Source organism: Equus asinus, chromosome 9, assembly GCF_041296235.1.
Source record: "Equus asinus isolate D_3611 breed Donkey chromosome 9, EquAss-T2T_v2, whole genome shotgun sequence".
In the NCBI taxonomy this organism is placed as follows: Eukaryota; Metazoa; Chordata; class Mammalia; order Perissodactyla; family Equidae; genus Equus; species Equus asinus.
Window position 1 is genome coordinate 95,129,242 of NC_091798.1, and position 17,789 is coordinate 95,147,030.

The 17,789-nt window shown below is 52.1% G+C and overlaps 2 long non-coding RNA genes across 2 annotated transcripts in view; both read left to right on the top strand.

Moving 5' to 3' along the window:
* The window catches only part of LOC106838044 (uncharacterized), a 48,054-nt gene extending 37,587 nt beyond the window's left edge, over nucleotides 1-10,467 (top strand). The window contains exon 3 of the long non-coding RNA XR_011506069.1: nucleotides 3,209-10,467. This is a non-coding gene — a long non-coding RNA (uncharacterized lncRNA). The remainder of the gene's footprint in view (nucleotides 1-3,208) is intronic.
* A 1,180-nt stretch (nucleotides 10,468-11,647) lies between these two features.
* LOC106838045 (uncharacterized) lies at nucleotides 11,648-16,810 on the top strand. The gene is made up of 3 exons (XR_011506070.1): nucleotides 11,648-12,004; nucleotides 14,973-15,139; nucleotides 15,646-16,810. It is a non-coding gene; the product is annotated as an uncharacterized lncRNA (long non-coding RNA).
* Nucleotides 16,811-17,789: the final 979 nt, after the last annotated feature.

The following is a 17,789-nucleotide window of genomic DNA, read 5'->3' on the forward strand; positions in this document are numbered from 1 at the left end:
GTCCATAGATGTGTGGTTTTATCTCTGGGCTTTCAGTTCAGTTCCACGGATCTGTGCGTGGTCCCAGGTGCTCTCGTTCTGCGCTTGCTGTCTGCCCTCCTGGGGTGCTCAGCTTGGTGAAGATGTCCCTGTGGTTGCTTAGCCTCCTCAGTGTGGAGCATTCCCATGGGCTGGGAGACAACTCCCAGAGTGAAGGTGTTCCCATGGAGGGCTGCCCTTTCCCCCTTCTCTCAGAGTTGCACACCAGCCACTGTGTGAGGTCTCGTACCCTAGATCACTGCCATTCAGGAGGGAGACGAGATGCCCTTATCTCCTTCCACTACCTCCAGGGGGGGTCCAGCACCCCCACCTTCAGACATACGGCTGTGTGGGCCTCTTAGACATCTACTGTGTTGTGTGAATGTCTTCTGTGGGTTCATGAATGTCTTTTTCATTGTATTTTAGTGGGGAGAGACTAAGGGAAGAGCTCACTCCGCCATGATGCTGATGTCACTCAATCCAATCTCTGCCTTTTAATTGGAGTATTTAGGCCATTTACATTTAATTGATATGGTTGGGTTTAATTTTGCCATCTTGCTATTTCCTTTCTATTTTTTCCTTCTTTCTTGGCTCCTTTATTTTTCTTTCATTGCCTTTTCTTGGATTTATTGATTTTTTTTTTTTTCTTTTTAGGAAGATTAGCCCTGAGCTAACTGCTGCCAATCCTCCTCTTTTTGCTGAGGAAGACTGGCCCTGAATGAACATCGGTGCCCATCTTCCTTTACTTTACATGTGGGACACCTACCACAGCATGGCATGCCAAGAGGTGCCATGTCCACACCCAGGATCCGAACTGGTGAACCCTGGGCCGCTGAAGCAGAACGTGTACACTTAACCACTGCACCACTGGGCCAGCCCCTGAAAATTTTTTTTTTTAATTTTACCTTACCTATAGGCTTTTCAGCTGTATGCCCTATTTAGTTTTATACTGTTAGTGGTTGCCCTAGGAAATATTATATGCATCCTTGACCCAGTCTATCTTGCATTAATTTTCTATCACTTCATTTGTAATGAAAGAACTTATAACAGCACTGGTTTGGGTTGTCCAAAAAGCAGACACCGAGAGGGGATTATTTATATACAATATACAATATACAAAGTTATGGGAAATATTTGTAAAGAATAAAGGGGGAGAGAGCAGGAGGAGGTGGAGTCATTCTTCTGTGATGCAGATCTGACACCTGTGAAAGGAGAGAGGGAATAAAATTGTGTAGGCAGAGTCTCAGATTGCAACACGGTTCTGAGGAAGTCTTGAGCGAACTGAAAAGATGGCCCTAAATAAAGATTGTCCACTGGATGTGTCTAGCATTGGGCCAATGGGCTGCCTCTAGTACTCCCTTGATCCTCAGGCATTGGCTGGCAGCAGCTGGGGACAAGTGTGGCCTAGGCATGAAAACCATGGTAGATACAAAGGAGCAGTAGCTAGAAGCTGTCAGTCAACCAAGGTCACTACAACAGGCTCTCCTGAAGGAGACCTTCACAGTGTACCTCCGTGGCTGCCACAGACCACCCTTTGTGCTGCACGGATCCTCTTCCCCATGTATGTGCAAGGAGCAACTCCTCCATGGTCCCGACGGGCCTCTCTCTTTCAGGAGAAACTTGGCTGGGGGAGATCAGAGGGATGACAGCCCCTCCTGCTGCAGCAGGTCATGGAGCTGCAGCTGATTCTCGTCCTCTCCCTCTTTCACTGGCCGTTCTAAGTTTCCCCCGTTCTCAGCCAGCTCTCTTGCAGGTCTTGGCAGTTTACCTGCTGGTGTGATCCACACCTTTATCACTGAGGGGTTTGAGCCTTCTCAGGCCAGCCTCACTGCATATGTCCATTCACAGTGAAAAGTGGACAAGAGAGAACCAGGAGGTGCCTGAGTGGATCAACCGGCTTCCCCCTATATTCTTCCCAGGCCTCAGTGTGTAAGAGCAGCCTGACCTCCTTCTACTGATCAGGGTCAATTACTTCTGCCAAGATGGTGATTCCTCTTTTCTTCCTGCTGGACCTTGGACATCAGGTGACCATGTGCTGTGGCAGCAGCCGTAGCTGGTAGTCAGTATGACGTTTGCTCTGTACCCTGGCAAGAGTGCACCCCTTTAGAGACTAGGACCTCTGACATTGCAGTGCTCAGAGTTGTAGGGATGGAAAGCACGAAGTTCATCAATGGGTGATTGGGTGCAATGGAAGTGGAGCCGCTCCTGCTTCCACCAGTAGATGCCAAGACCCATGTCTTCTTATTGGGAACATAGTGCCATATAGAGGCCTCTGACTTGGTGTATATAGTGCATTCTATGGAATGGTACCTATCTTTGCAAAGTATTGCCTCTAAACTGGTGCCTAAGCTGTGCTTCCAGTAAGTCCTTCCTGTGCTCTGTGAAGCCGCCTGCCCCCTCTGGAACAGTATGTGATACAACCAGTGGGTTCCATGGTCAAGAGCACATTCCCACAAGTCCTCTGCTGTGAGGCGGCTCCCTTGGACAGCTATGTTGTATGGCTTTCCACACCTGTGCACCAGGCATTCTGTAAGCCCGTGAGTAATGGGGTTGGCTTAAGCTATGTAGGCAGGAAAGGCAAACCCATAACCAGAACAGGTGTGCCCCGTAAGGAAAGCTTGTGGTCCTTCCAAGATGGAAGGATCTCAAAGCATTTAACCTGCCGCAAAGAGGCCAGTTGATCTACTCTAGGAATGGTCCAGTGTTGAGGGCTAAGAATTGGTGGCTGCAGTCAGCTCGTACACTCAGAGACAGCAGTGGTCAGAATGGCCTTGGCAAGTGGGCGTCCAGCTGTGTCGTCCGGAGGCCATTCTTGTGTTCCGTGGCTGTCTGCCACTGTGTGGTGCAGTGTAAGACACACCCAGCAGCTTCCATGGTCAGGAGTCCATTCCCACAAACTCTCTGCTGTGAAGTGGGTGCCAAGCCGACACCTCCCTCTCTGCCACCATGGCAACTGTGTTCACGTGCCCACCATGCCAGTTCTGGGATGGTGACGACCAAGGTTGGCTAATGTTAACTAACTGAATCATCTTGTTTACTTTGTTATTTGGTGGCTCTTCTGCAGGATGGTTTCTGGTGTGTGTTCAAACATGATACAAGAATCTTCACACACTGTCCCCACTCCCACATGTCTATGCACAAGCCTCTAACCCTCTTAGCCTTGTCTCTGATCCTCCTGTTTTCCTTCCAGGTCCCTGACCAACCAGGCCACTGGACACCATCCAGGAGTCTGTATATATATTCTTTCCTCATGCTACTTCTCTCTCCACTCAAAATGGATAACCAGGACTGTCACTTACAGCTCTGCCTACTGGGAAGACTGTCTCTTTCTCTGCCTTTCAAGGGCACCCTTGAATGTGGATATGACGCAGCCCCATCTGTTCCCAGCTCCTTTCTGCATACAAGTCAACGCAACTGCACACCAGGTTCGGGCTCTTCCTTTCCCCTCAGCTGATCACTTGAGACCCTCCCTACAGCCACAGAGTGAGCTGGGAGATAGGGGCTGCCACACCAACAGCGAGTGACGGGGAAGTGTGGGCTGGCTGCTCACGCAGTTAACTTGGGCTCTCCGTCCCGCGTAGGCTCAAACCTATAACGTTTCCATTTTATGGTAGATCGATGCCAGGCCTGTCAAAAGGTATGACTGGACAGAGCTGAAGACCCCCATATTGGAAGGGGTAGTTCTGGCTGGAGGGTCCTTTGGTTCCCCAAATAACCAAGCGCTCTGCGTCTACCAGGGCCCAATATCAGGCCAAGGCATGTATTTCTCTGCTGCAAGTGTCGTGACCTGGCTGCAGAGCCCAGAGCCTGTGTTGCCTTCTCCCACAGAGGCTTGCCATAGTTCCACACCACATCCTTTCCCACCGCGGATCCCTCCAACACCACAGGGCCTGCCGGGTTGCACGACCTCCGTGGCACGACTGCTTGCACCGCAGCCTGGACTCGTGCAGAGCTCCTTCCTCTTCTGGGTCCCGCTCAAAGCTGGCGGCCTGCTGGGCCACCAGATGTGTGGCCAGAGCGGTATTCCTTGTGCGGGGGTCTTGTCTCTGGAACCCAGAGCAGCGCCAGGCACTGCACTCCCTTCTCTGTGGGCGGGGACGCAATACGCCATCATGTTCCTTGTACTTCGGTGGAGACATCTGAGCACATCCCTGACTGTTACACCCTAAAACCTTTACTGAAGTGACAGGTTCCTGAATCCTCGAGGTTTTTCTCCCACCCCATTGGAGCCCACGGGTCTTAAATAGACTTCAATGTGCTGCCTCCTCTTGCTCCTTTTTTCTAACCAGCATGATGTGATAGATGGATGTGATGTTCAGAAGGATGTCTAGACAGTCCAGGTCTCTTTGGAATCTGTTATGACTGAGGGCCGGAAAGTTAACATGGCCCTGGGGCGTGTAGATGAATATTCATTGCCCATTCTGTAGAAATACGAACTCTTTCTGATCAGAGTAGAAAGAGCACATCCACACAGCCATGGACTCCACGGCCTGCATCTCAGCTCCTTAATCTGCTCCAGCAAGGGTCCCCAAGGGCAGCACAACAGCCGCAGTTGAGGTTCCTGCAGCGACAGACAACAAAAGACAGACAGACAAGTGGAAAAGAAATAGCGAAAAGGTGCATCTACGCCCACACACATCAATTTTTACGTTAATGTGGACGCACTGAGCACTCCAACCAAGGCACAGACTGACACCCGCATAAAAAAGGGAGAGCCAAGAGTACGTTGTCTACGATTTTCAGGGTGATGGAAGTATTCTAAAACGTGATTGTGGTGACAGTTGCATATTGTGTACATTTTTCCAAAACTGATCAAGTTGAACACTTAGCAAGGGTGAACTTTGCTGTCTGTCAATTACACCTCCATGAAACTGTAGAAGGAAACAGTCAAGAAAGAGGACGTGCTTCATCCGAGTCCAGAATATACACAGTAACACACCCGGAAGGGAAAGGAAAGGGAGACGGGGCCAAGATAGCTGGTAAAAGTAGGTGCAAAAATCCTAAACAAAACACTGCAAACTGAATTCTGCAACGTGTGGAGAAGAGAAGGCATCACACCAAGTGGGGTGTGTCCCGAGAGCGGAAGATTGGTTTAACCCTAAAAAGGTGGTTATGCCGTCCATCCTATTAATAAACTATGAGAGTAAATGCATGACCATCCCAGGAGATGCAGAAAGAGCTGCTGAGAAAATATAACACCCACTCAGCTCTAACAAAAAGTGTAACTCCTCTTAAACTTGGAATAAAAAGAAACTGCTGCTTTTTTTTCTTTTGGAGGAAGATTAGCCCTGAGCTAACATCTGCTGCCAATCCTCCTCTTTTTGCTGAGGAAGACTGGCCTTGAGCTAACATCCATGCCCATGTTCCTCTACTTTATATGTGGGACACCTACCACAGCGTGGCTTACCAAGTGGTGACATGTCCGCACCCGGGATCTGAACTGGCAAACCCCTGGCCACCAAAGCGGAACGTGTGCACTTAACCACTCCACCACCGGGCCAGCCCAAAAAAGAAACTTCTTAAACACAAATTACAGCGAACAACCTTCTTCCTGGTGGGCTGCTCGAGATCAGGAAACACACCAAGATCCGCTTTCACTGCTCCTTTTCAGCACTGGACCAGAGAGCCTGTCCACACAGATTGAAAGGGAAAACAAAGTACAAGGATTTGAAAAGAATATGTAACTCTCACTATTTGTAGACGCTATCATTGTTCGCAAAGAAATCCTGAGACTCTGTTGATAAATTATTAGAATTCGTAGCAAGGTTGCTGGATGCAAAATCAATATTCAAAAATCAATTGTATTTCTATGCATTAGCCAAAATAAAAAATGCAATTTATTTAAAGATGTTATTTACAATAAGAGCAAAAAATGGGATAACTAAAAGGACATTGCAAAAACAGATGTCACGCCCTTTTTGGAGAAAATTATAATTATAAAAATTTACTGAGAGACATTAGAGGGGCCGGCCCCGTGGCCGAGAGGTTGAGTTCATGCGCTCCGCTTCGGCGGCCCAGGGTTTCGCTGGTTCAGAGCCTCGGAACAGACTCCTGCGATACGGAAACTGGGTTTGTAACGACAGGCTTCGCACATCAGTGGGGAGAGGAGGAGCTGCTTAACAAATGGGGTTTCGACCGTTTTTCATAAGGAAGAAGGAAACCTGGTCCTTCCTTACCTCGTACCATACACAGAAATCAATTCCATGTGGGTCAAAGACATAACCGTGCATGGTAAAACTAAAATATTTTTAGAAGGCAATCTAGGAGAGAGTGAACTCAGCATAGAGAATTATTTCTAAAATATGAGGCATGAAGTACAAACCACAAAGGAAAACACAGCCCTCTCAGCACGGGCGCCAGCACTTGCAGCGGCCTCCCACGTCAGGGCCACACCTCCCCGCTCTGCCGTTCTCAGACCTCTGAGCCGGTGCCAGGGCTCCAGGAGGCTCTGGGTGGGCAGAGAAAGACGGCTGCTTCCTCCCTTGCAGTTTCATAGCAAGAGATCTGCTCTATCTTCCCACAGAAAGAACAGGTGTCCGAGAGGCTGGGAAACCCCCTGGTTTAATTCAGAAAGCGCCTTAGAGAGACTAGCACTCACGCTTGGAGATGCTGCTTCCCTGGAGTGATACCCTCCCGTTGGGCAGCACATCTGTGATTGAGAGCTAAGGAACATCAACAACAAGAAGGGCGGGATGATGAGGAGGAGAGAGGAGGGAGGAGGGCATGTGAAACGGCTGGGAGCGAAGGACGCCAATCATTTCAGCCCACAAAGGGGACACAGTGTAAGTGACCACATCTCTCCGGTGGAGAGGAGCTATGCGTCCACCCGGCACAGCTCTGATGCTGGGACGCAATGGCGGACACCCCTCCAGGGGGCCAGCTGAGACCATCGGAGGGTCCTGACTCCCCAGGGCCGATCCCAAGGGAGGGCTGTGGTCCCATCTCCCTCCCGCTTCCCTGCACTGAGGAAAGCAGGAGAGCTGTGCCAAGGAGCCGCAAGGTTAGAAAGGAGAAGGGATGAGCTCTGAAAACCAGAACAACTGGTCATTGTACCAAACTGTTGTTCACACGTGAGAGTCCAGAGTCCTACAGTGAAGTAGCCAGAGACATCTTTCCTGTTGCTCAGACACCTCCAGATTCCTTGGGATCCTTTCCGTCAAACCCTCTCAGCAAACTTGAACGTTGCGTCTGTTGCCTGGTGGACAGCAGAACCAGTGGGAAGCCCTGCGGCCACTTTATGGAGCTGCCAGCTCGCCATCTGTCCCCATTGTGAAGACAGCACGTTTTTACCACGGCTCCAGCATCACCCTGGAGCCTCTGGATGGTCAGCAAAGCATCCCGGGCACTGACACTTGCAGTGCCCTTGAGGCAGGGTCTGGGGCCTCGACTCTGGCCTCCGGCTGCTGAAGGGGAAGGCGCAGCGATAACGCTCACTCGCCAGACTTCGTTTTCCACACAGCCTAGCCAGCCCCTTAGCGCCGGCAGTTTAACTGTGCAGAGGGGGACTTTGCTGTCCCCCCCGCGTTCCTTAGGCCTCGTGCGTCATCTATACTGTGGTCCCATTGGAAGTGTGCCTCTCTGCCTGTTCGAGCTGCCATCCGTTGGCTGACTGCATATTTTTCATCCAACATTTATAAAATCCGCCCCAAGTGTCAGACTCTGTAAGCATCCAGGCTAAAGATATTAAACAAACGGTCCTTGTCACGGAGAATCTCAGCGCCTCATGGAGAAGAACACAGATACACACAGACTGGTTCCAAATGTGGCTGTTCGCATCAGAGGACGTGGATTCAAATCCCGTCTCTGGCATTTCCTAGCTATGTGGCCTGAACAAGTCACTTAATCTTTCTAAGCTTCGCATCCCCATCTATAAAGTGGAGATTCATTGATCGAACAAATCTTGGTCGAGGACCCACTTGGTGGGAGCACAGGCGGGTGCTGAGGATGCAGCTCGGGACCAGACGGACCAAGCCCTCCCAAGTGAAGTTGGCATTCAGATGTTAACAAACAGGTAGTGAAGACGAACCACAGAGACGTGATCTGTGGGGTAGTGGTGAGGGCCACGAAGCAAACAGAGCGGGGCGAGAGCGGGGGAGCCCAGGAGCTGGCTGTCTCAGAGGGTCGGGGCGCCTCTCTGGAGCTGTGGGTGAGTCAAGAGCCAGCCTGAGGAGGGAGCCCGCGGGGTGTGGCCACCAGCAAGGGGCGGGGGTGGCTGAGAGCTAGGAGCCAAGGGGAAGGGAGGAGGAGCTGCAGCTGGGCAGGCTGCCGCTGGGCCGTGCAGGCCAAGGTAAGGACGGTGTTCATGGGGTCCCTGAGGGCAGCTTCCTTGTCAGGTTGTGGTTTGGTAAAGGGAGATGGCGGAGCCGGCCCTGATGGCCTAGTGGTTAGAGTTGGGCGTGCTCTGCTTCGGTGGCCTGGGTTCAGTTCCCAGGTGCAGACCCACACCACTCATCTGTCAGTGGCCATGCTGTGGCAGTGGCTCACACAGAAGAACTAGAAGGACTTACAACTAGAATATACAGCCATGCGCTGGGGCTTTGGGGAGGGAAAAAAAAAGAGGAAGATTGGCAACAGATGTTAGCTCAGGGCAAATCTTGCCCAGCAAAAAAAAAAAAAGAGAGAGAGAGAAAAGTGAGGTTGTGAATGCGGGGGTGTGGCATTCAGTCAGCACTCAGCAGCACCAGCCGTCACACTCACGAGAAGGGTGACAAGAGAGCAGCGAGCCCAGCATTCAGAAAGCACAGAGAGGACTCTGCGGAAAGAGGCTGAAACGCATCCATGTGTGCCCCCGACGGGTCTACAACCCGGCAGGAGAAGCCAGGTGAGGACCCCCACATGTGCTCACGACAGACGAACCGGGCGCCGGCCTCTGGGAAGGCTCAGTCTTCTGCCTTCCAGAAAAGAGCACCAGGATCCTTTTTCCTTGAAGGCTGTCATGGGGTCCGGGAGAGCAGACACCCCCTCCCTATTCACCGCAGCGTCCCTGAGGCCCAGCACACAGTAGGTCCCCAACCGTGTCTGCTGAATGAGTCTACAAACTGATTTGTCAAGAGTAACCACATGTGGGAGCATTTCTAACTTCTTGATCCTGGCAACACTGGTTCTTAAACTTTCAGACACAAATGCGATGACCTTTTGCGTGTTCCTGAGGCTAAACCACGGGATGCTGAACCAGGAACCGGGCTTCTTGGGAACTGGTGACAGAGGACCTATGTAACGCAGTGGGGTGGTTGCGCAGAAACTCACTTGCCCTCGACCAGAGGAAGGGTAGGCTCCTGTGGCACGTCCCCGGTTGCAGTCATGTCCCCAGCATCCACGTCCCGTCTGGGCAGCCTTGTTTGGGGCCAAGACTCAAGGACAAAAGGACAGCAGAGGCCCCCAGGTCAGATCTCACAAGCAGGACACTTGTAGTGTGAGAGTATCAGTGAAAAGGCTGGGGAAAAAACCCCAAACCTTGTTCCGTATAATTTCCCAGACCTGCCTGGTGAGGGGCCATTGTTCTCAGCCCAGATACAGGGCTGGGGGTTAGTCCAGGGGTGGGACGGGCACGTGATGTCGCCAGCCATCTGGGAGAGACGCCATTCAGCTCATCTCCTGGGGGTCGGTCAGGAGCAGCCGCCAGGGCCTCTCTGACTGTCCCCAGCAAGGGTCAGAGCACCGGGGTTGTGGGACTGTGGGCGAGGCCTGTGGCCAGGGTTCTCGTAGCTGGTACAGGAGTTCCTCCCAAGCAGGGGCAGGAGGACAGAGAGGCTGACCCAGCAAAGTCAGCATCAACCGAGCTGCTGGGGAACAAGCAGGTGTCGGTCCAGCGGGCCCCTGGGAGTGGAGGCCTGTGAGGCAGGAGAGGGGACGGACGGGAGCCGCTCCAGGGAGATGCTTCAGCCCTCGGGGTGCCAAGCTTGTCCGCAAAAGCAACACCAAAAACGAAATGAAGTGGGGCATTTGGAAAGAGACGGATGAAAGGTCAAGGTGAGCTGGCGGAGGATCTGCACAGATGGCCGACACTGCCCTCGCTCGCCCCTGAGCAGCCAGACCCCCCACACACACCAGTGGTCCTGAGCGTTCTGCCACGGGAACTTTGTGACAAACCTTGGAGCCTTGTGAATCTCTGGGACTGGAGTTCAGAGAGAGAAGAAGATGCTATGAACAGCTGAGGGAAGCTGGACTCCAGAGCAAAAGACGGTGCTGAACCTGATCTCCTTCCCACAATACTCCCCAAACCCTTCTGCTCTGTGAAATAGCTGCTTATCCTGCCTGAAATTCTGGTTAGAGATGCATACATATCACTGTATACCCTCTTTTAAAAAGACGAAAAACTCCCAGGATGTTATTAGAGGTATCAGTTAGTCAGTCACACATTAGTATAAACTAATTTGTCCAACTTTTTTTAAACATCCAGCTGAGATCATTTGCTCTAACGGGAGTTTCTGCTAAGGATGAAAGGTAATAAACGACTCTTTATATTTATTCACGTATTTTGTTCTACTTTATATTCCCACTACTTCTGAAAAGGATTTGAGACAGCAGGTATTTTGAATTTCGAGGATTTTATGGAATAAGATGGCCTGATTCTACTTTCTCCCCTGCCTCCCACACACACACACGAGAGAGGGGTGGGGTCTGCAGTTGAAGGTAGAGATGGAACACTGTCGGGGAGGTTGGAAACATCCAGTTGAAGGGTCCCCAGTAACACAAATTAAATTGTTTCCTGCTGGGTTAAACTACAAAATCCACATGTGTTCGGTCAGAACGCAGCAAGCGATGCTACACCCACTTTAAAGAATCAGAGGGCCCCCGGGCCGACCAGTTTGGCTTTCACCTGATTGAAGAAATCACTGCAGTGAGAGCAAGGTGGTGCCTAGCACGGGGCCCGAAGGTCTAGGAAAGGGGCAGCGGATGATGCAAGCTCTGAGTCTCCACACGCATGCTGGGGCCGGAGGGCAGAAGGGCGGGGCCCGGGGAGGCGTGCCCAGCCTGCGCCAGTGGAAGCCCTGATCCAGACGGGGGGAGGCTTGCCACAGCTCCCGTTCAGATTCGCTTCCAAGAAGGGAACGCACAGGGAGCAGCCTGCTCCCCCGGGAGCTCGAGAGCCAGCAATGTTGGTGAGTAACCTGCCATTCTGGTCAATACATCAAGCTGGTATGAGTTTGTTTAACATGGGTCAGACTCCAAACCCCAATCCTTTCTGGATCTAAGGCCACAAGAGGCTGCATGCACAAGACCTGTTTATTATGAACTGTGGCCCAGGATTAGAACTGCCTTAACAAAGAGGGGGGGAGCACCCCTGCTTCTCCTGCTTCTCCTCCTACCCCCCACTTCTGTACCACACAGACATTCTGTGTCTAGACCCCTTGTCTGTGTTACAGTTCAGCTTCATCAAGGACGAAATGTCTTCAGAGGACACCCTGAGCCCCCTCCACCACTGTTGTTTCTATGAGAAAAACATCAATTCCCACAGCTGATCCTCAAATGAAGTTTGGACCGTGACCCGGCAATAACTCGGGGACATTTTGTTCCTGTAAATTGGTCTTTCTAGCCAGCGTCTGGGAGCTGGCTGGGAAACGCACTTAGTAAATCACACGTAGAAGGACAGAGAAGGTTCTAGAAGAGATGAGTCAGGCTAGGGGGTGGGTCGAGTGGAGGGGAGAGGAACAGAGAGCCGAGCTGTCCTGTGACAGTGGAATTTGTACCAGAAGCGACTGTATGGTCAGGCCCAGCGGAAGACGGGGTGGTGAGGCAAATCCCAGCCGAGGGATCTTTAAAAGCCTCTCTCAGCGAGGCCGGTCCTTCTCGGTGATGGAGGGGCTATAAATCACATGCTCTGCCCGGCGTCTCCATCAGGCCTTCCTCTCCGCTCCGGAGCTGGGAGTGAAGTCCAGTTGCCACAAGGAATCGGCACCTGATGTGGTGGTCCCCCCACCCCCAGGCGCCCTGCCCGGAGGCTCAAGATGAACGTGAGGCGGTCACACTGGCTCTAAGGACAAAGGTCAGCTTCTCCAGGCCCCTGCATGGACAGGGTGGGCGGGGGGCACAGTCCAGTGCTCCCCAGCGCCTCGCCCCGGCTGCCGCGAGACTGTGAGCCCGTGGGCTTCCGTTTGTCAGGCGTGGGAGGGTCTGGGAGGAACCAGAAGCCGTCCACAGAGACAACAGTCAGCACAATGCACTTGCCACCATCCTCCAACCTGGCACTGAGCCTGGGGCTCCCTTCCAAGGGATCCTAACAGCAGCTCTGTCAGGGGCCATGATTCCGCATACGGAAAGCTGCATTCATTCATTCATGCATTCATTCAACAAACATTGTTGACTGTCCGTCATGCTCCAGGCACCGCTGGTCCAGGGGGACGCACAGAGTGGCGGAGGGGAAACAGGAGGCGGCTGGGCAGGCTCAGGCCCCCAGGGATCTCTTATGGAGGAGAGAAGGGCAGTGTCTCCCAGGAGGGAGGGGCGGAAAGGCTGGATCCGATTCTGCCTGGGGACAAAGAAATGAAAACACTCAAAACTGAACCCAACAAGCTGCACCGAGTACACGGACACCAGCATGACCCTCTTGCAGCGAGCACGTGGTGGGGGCCCAGACGCCCGCCCCAGCGATCGGGGCTTCCACAGGGGAGCGAGGACCAGGCTGATGGGCAAAGCATGCTGCTGTTCTGATCCAGCCTGTGAGCGCCCATTTGCTCCGAGTCCCCTCCCCTCGGACAGTTGACGCTTCTTCCCAGCCAATCTGACGGCCAAGGAGCCAGGGCAGGGCAGTCAGGGAATGGCTGACTGGCCCCAGCTCGGGTGAGGGCAGGTGTCCCAGCTCTGGGTCAGACTGGAGCCTCAGGCCGAGTCTGTCACTTCCTGGGTCCCAGGGGCCCCACCTGTAAAGCGGGGAGAGTAACAGGATGCGCCTCTGAGACCGTTTACATAAAGGGATGGCAGTGCCGAGTTTAGCAGTAACAAGGGGCCCAAGTCCCCAGCCATCCCGGCCCCCACGTGCAGGAGGCCACCCCCACTCAGAGCCGGGAAGGCTGTGCGCCCATATCCGTGGGATGCAGAGCTGCCATTTTCAGGAAAGACAGAGACCTGCTGGGAGGGGCAACGTTCCCTCCTTGGGGCTCCGTACTCGTCCAAGCCCCTTCTCCAGGGCCACGGATGGAGCAAGGGATGGAGACGTCTAGGTGGGGTCTGGCCTGTCCTCCCCTCCCGGACCCCCCGCACTCTCTTGGAGACGAGCTCAGGGCTGCTGTGGGCAGGAACTAAGGTTGAGGGAGGGAGTGAAGGAGAGCAGTCTGGAGGCCTCTTTCTGAAGGAAAAAGGCTGAGATTTATCCCGAAGAGCCCTCCCGGACCTAAGGCACCATCCCAGAACGAGGGCAAAGACACAGAAGGCTTCCCAAGTCTGAGGGGAGCAGAACCTGAGGCTTAAGAATCCAAAGCGGTCAGTCACATTAAGGGGTCAGCCAGCCTGCTGGCAGATAGGACCTGAGGCCTGGCAGGGCCACAGCCAGAGTCCTGGAAGGAGCAAGAGCAACAGGTCAGGGATCGTTCGGGATGTCGAATTAAGAAAGGTCAGGGATCTTGGGGAAAGACGGGCAGAGGATTTGGAGAGCTTTCCGAGAGAAAGAGAGAGAGAGAGAGAGAGAGAGGCCCGGGAGGTGGTGAATGGCAGGACCCCCATCACCCTGCAGGGCCGGGTGGGTGGGACAGGGCAGCGAGAGCGCCTGCTCTGATCCAGAGGAACAGGAAGAGCCATCCACGCTTAATTAATCTGGGGATGTTCTCTGGAATTAGTTCATTTGAATAGGGATCTTCCTGAGTCTGGAAATCGACGTTAGACAGAGGATTGCTGTGGCCGTGTAAGAACTCATTCAGGGGGGCCGCTCCATCCCTGGTCTCGCTGAAGCTTCTGGTCCCCACCTCATTCCGGGGAACAGACCATGGCCTCCTGAGCACAGCCCAGACCTGCCCAAGCAGACCCACCCGCGGTTCTGCCGGCTGTTCAAACCCCACCAAGGGAGGAGGTGGTGCTTAGATTCGCAAGGCCTCGCCAGGCCCTCTGGAGGATTAGGACTGAGAACTTCAGGCCCCTCCTCTATATCCTCTAAAAATCTGCAGGCCCCTTAGAGTCACTCGGACCAACTGTAGCTCGCTAACATGTCAAGACGAAATCAGATGCCCAGAGATGATGGTGGGGTTACAAAAAGAAAATAAATACAGGCTATGGATGGCCCCTCATTCAGGTTTCTAACCATCTCTCTCAAATTCCTGCTTTCTTCCTTAATCCAAAGGATGCCAGTCAAGGTAAGCATCTTGACATTGAGATTCCTAGAGTGCAAACCTCTTCCTCAGGATGCAGTAGTCAAAGAGAAACCCACGCAACCCTCCTGTCTCCTGCCCCACCACGCCCGCCGCCCGCATCCGCCCAGATCCTGGGGTGAGGCTGTTTCTCACAGCCAGGCCTCTGCAGGCTGGAGGAAAATTTGACGTAAAAAATAGTGGATGGGTTGGATTCTTCTAGAACCCATCCGAGGCATCTGACCTTTGCTGGGACCCCGTAACCTCTCACCCTGGGGGAGGCAGAGCAAGGGTGGGAATCTGGGGTGCTCAAGAGGCACCCACAACTGATTTGCGTGGGAGTTCTATGTTAAAGATGAGAACGAACCCAGGGCACTCAGTGAGCCCTTGTCCCTTGTCAAAATTCTCTTCATAGCTGTTCACAAACACCTCCCCCTTCTCATGTTTGCGCAGCTGGTACCATGGGGACGTCTCGGTCCCCTTCCCATGTGCACGCATCTGGCCCAGGAGATGTGTAGGCACGACACAGGAGTGGCTTAGCTGGAATTAACACAACGCAGCCTGAGGGCATATGTGGACCATTTGGAACTCAAGGCCCCAGGAGGTGGCCCAGTAGCAGCAGTAAGGTGCCTCTGGAAGGTGAGACCTCCCTAATACTGTTTGTGCCATTTCATCAAGATTTGCAGAAACGGTAGAGCTGATCGTACACGCAGAACTACCACGTTCCTGGCAGACATCTCCTCCCTTCACGCATCTTAGAGCAGAAGGCGCAGCTGCAACCTGAGAGAACATGGTCCTAAATGCAGAATCCTCGTGATGGGGAAGTCAAGGACTGATTGCTTTAGGTGAGTAAGATGCTTCAACATCTTCCAAAGCAGATGCATCGTCAGAAAATCTTCTGGGCCGAGAACACTCTGCAGGATCCCCCGATGGAAGACGAGGCTTGTCAGATGCCAACAGACTGAGAGCAATAAAGTGTAAATAATTTAGAGCTCCTTGATATTATCCTGCCTACTCATCACGTACATCTTTAATAATTGATTCAGTCTTTAAAGAAATTCTCTCTACGTAACTTACAGCATTCTCTCTGTTTTTGGCCTGTTGACAACAGCAGACCGTTTCTGTGTGGGACCCGTCCTTCCCGGGTGAGGCACGTTTGTTTGCACAGGAGACGTTTTCCTGCTGTTGGTTTCTATGGCTGTGTTCTGCACATGCTCAGTGAGCATTATGGTTCTGATCAGAATTCTCCTTAAGGTCCTCACCATTGTCAGGAACTGTTTTAGAGTTTTATATCTATTGACATGATTCCCACAGCAATCCTATTATCGCCTCTTATTTCTCTATTTTACAGATGAAGAAAATGGTTAAATCACTTGAATAGAATGCCCCTATCGCACCTGTCTACTCCCGACACTGACAGATCACTGCCTGGCGCAGTCACCATGGGAACAAGGCTGTAGATAACTCGTACCACGGTGTTAACTGGGTTAATTTTGTGTAGAAAAAATCGCCTCGGTTCAAAAGAAGCTGGTTCCTTTAAATATCTGATTACGGAGCCCGGCTAACTCACTCACACAGAGAGCTCTGGGGAGGGGGAAGGGAAGTGACGGGGATGGAAAACAGCTGAGGAATAGTGACATCAGATGCTCCCAGTACAACAGCCAGAGAGAGGACGCCAGCCAGGCAGAACGTTAGAGGTAACGGAAGGGACCTGGAGCATATTTATATTTTGTAGAATGCAGTTTGCTCCAGAAATGGAAATTATTCCAGGAAGGTCAGAGAGAAGACGCTGCTGTAGATGGAAAGTGCAGCTGAGCAGAAACCCCAGGACCCAAAAAAGAATCGGATCATGACACTGTGACTCTAAGTAACTTATCGACTGCAGAGCAGGACTTTCAGCGGACTTACGCCCTGGGGCTTTGCCCTGTAAAAACGGCTGAGCAGGTCAAAGCAGAGGTGCCACACATTAGGAACTGCATACTGTCTCTTCTTATTGTGCACTTTTATTTTCTGTTTAACTTGCACATGCCATTTATTTGTTCTTTTAAAATTGAGATATAAGATACTACCAAAAAAGGTCAAATGTGTAAAGTATACGAATCTATGTGTATAGCTTCACGAATCTCACATACATGTATATAAACATACATCAATGTAATCAACATCCAGATCAAGATACAAAATACTTCCCCCACCCTAGAAAGCTCCCCAGCGATGCCCAGCAAGCCCACCAGAAGGAAAGGGCATCCTTACTTCGAGCACCTGAGTTAGTTCTGCCTGTCCTCGATAAACGCGAGAAATGAGTCAGGCAGCATTCGCTTCTGGCTTTTTACTCAACACGAGGTGTGTAAGATTCATCCGCGTTATTGTGCACATCAGTCGTTGGTCTTTAATGTTGTGGTTTACATTGTGTTGGATGACTATACTCCTCATTTATTGATCTCTTCTCCTGTTGACGGACATTTGTGCTGTGTCCAGCTTGAGGCAGTTAGGAATAAAGCTTTGGTGAAAATTGTTATGTGATTTTCTGTTGTTGTACCTATGTGCCCATTTCTTCTCCATAGGTCCCTAGGAGGGGCGTGTCTGGGCGATGGGGCAGGCACACGCTCAGCCCATAGGTCCCTAGGAGGGGCGTGTCTGGGCGATGGGGCAGGCACGTGCTCAGCTGCTGTTGATACTTTGGAGGACGCTGCAGCTCATCCCTCAGCGTCTCCTTCAGATGGTTCCTCCTCGCTCCTGGGACTGGTGCCAGCTGCCAGCCCTCTTTGGCAATTGCTTCTCCTTCAGCTCACACCTATGGCCACACGGGGGATCCCTTATGACCAGGTGACAGGGGAGAAAAAAGCCTAAATTCAGTTCACAAATGATTGGTTTGGAGGTGAGCATAAGCCAAAACCAGCTGACAGCTCACAGCTGTAAGCAAACTTGAAGACAGCAGCGAGGGGAATGGCTCTCCCTGAGCAGAGCTTTGGGCAGTGAATCTGGTCATCGACTTTGTGTGGCGAGAGAAGTGGTAGAGGTTAGAATCCACAGAGACCCATGGGCAGTGGCAAATGGCTGGGCCAGCTGCTTAAACGTTTGCAAGGAGATGGATAGGAAAGTTAGGGACAAAAAAGTCTTGGGCGAGGGGATGGGGATGGACACCTGGGAATGAACTTGAAGTGAGGAGATCTTAGTATTTCATGGTAACACCCACCCTGGAAGGAAGATTTAAAATCCATGGCATGAGTCAGCCTCTGTCATTGGCCATGAGAGTGCCAGAACAATGGAGAATGAATGAATGAATGAATGAATGAATGGAGGAGCCACAGGAGGGATGGAGGCTGTGTGTGGTACCAACAGCATGCTTCCCATTACAAAGGCCGATCTTGCCCATGCTGCTTGTCGAATGTCCAAGCTGTTGGCAACAGTGACCAAGGATGAGCCTCTGATATGGCGCCACCTCTCAAGTAGGTCAACCAGTGACTCGGGGGCAGTGACTCGATTGCATTAGAC